Source organism: Mus caroli, unplaced genomic scaffold (assembly GCF_978045245.1).
Source record: "Mus caroli unplaced genomic scaffold, Mus_caroli_1 scaffold_15, whole genome shotgun sequence".
NCBI classification, from domain to species: domain Eukaryota; kingdom Metazoa; phylum Chordata; class Mammalia; order Rodentia; family Muridae; genus Mus; species Mus caroli.
In genome coordinates this window covers 113474048-113475241 of record NW_028227270.1, presented here as the reverse complement: position 1 = coordinate 113475241, position 1194 = coordinate 113474048, and the positions used below count along the sequence as shown (strand labels likewise).

The 1194-nt window shown below is 44.1% G+C and overlaps 1 pseudogene; it reads left to right on the top strand.

Moving 5' to 3' along the window:
* Positions 1 to 205: 205 nt before the first annotated feature.
* On the top strand, positions 206 to 350 carry LOC115029170 (U2 spliceosomal RNA; annotated as a pseudogene).
* Positions 351 to 1194: the final 844 nt, after the last annotated feature.

The following is a 1194-nucleotide window of genomic DNA, read 5'->3' as shown; positions in this document are numbered from 1 at the left end:
AATTTTTTTGTCCATTTTATAAGTGCTTTTTAAGATTTCAGCAACAGGCCCAAAGTGGGATCCAGTTCAAGAGGAGGTCCTAAGACCTGAGGCTATGGCGTGCTCACAAAAAGGAACTTATTGTGACTGCCCTCCGAAAGACCCAACAAGCAGTTGAAAGAGTCAGATGCAGATACTTGCACCCAACCAAAAAATCAGCTGACACATCGCTTCTTGGCCTTTTGGCTAAGATCAAGTGTAGAATCAGCTGACTCCTGTTGTTGAATTAGGGAAGGCTGAAAGAAGCTGAGGAGAAGGGAGATCCTGTAGGGGGACCAGCAGTTTCAATTAATCTGGACCCCCGAGATCTCTCAAACAATGGACCACTAAACAGACCACATACACCAGATGATTGGAGACCCCCAACACACATACAGTAGAGGACTTCCGGGTCTGTGTTCATTTGGAAATGATTCACCTAACCCTCAAGAGACTGGAGGCCCCAGGGATTTTAGAGGTCAGGTGGGAGTGAGGTGGGGCGGGGGGTGGGGAGATCCACGAGGAGAAGGTTGTGGGCTGGGGAGGAGGTTTGGGATGTGGAGCAGTTGGAAGGTGGATGGGATGGGCGAGGAATGGAATATGAAGTGTAAAAAAATAAATTAAAAAGAAAAGAAAAGAAAAAGAAAAAGAAAAAAAAAGATTTCCAAAGACAACTGGGGGGGGGGTGTGTCTGAGGGACAGGTCCTACAAGGACACTTGGCACTCTATGCTAAGTCTCTCTGAAGGTCCCTCATTCTCTGACTGTCATAGTCATTGTCACTTTGACTGGCAGCACACAAGTGCTGGGAGTAAGTCCCAGGCAAATGTCAATGAAGGAGTTAGCAGAACTGATTTCTGAAGGTCTTCAGCATTTCCTGAAACACTGTATTCTTAACAGGGACAGAGCCCTGTTTAGTTTTCAATTCCTCACTGAGGATGAAGCAGTTTTGCAATTAAGTTGCACTTTGCATCTTCTTGAATAGGGGTGTTGCAGATTGTCACCTCATGGATGGGGGTGTGCTTTTTTTTTTGGATAATAGCTGAATACAGCTGTCAAGCAAATTGATGGATTAAAAAAATAGCATAATTTGAAAATGAATTGCCCATTAACTATATTTCTCCCATAAGCTTATCTGGAATGCCAAAAAAACAGCTGTAGCTACAGGAACATTAATT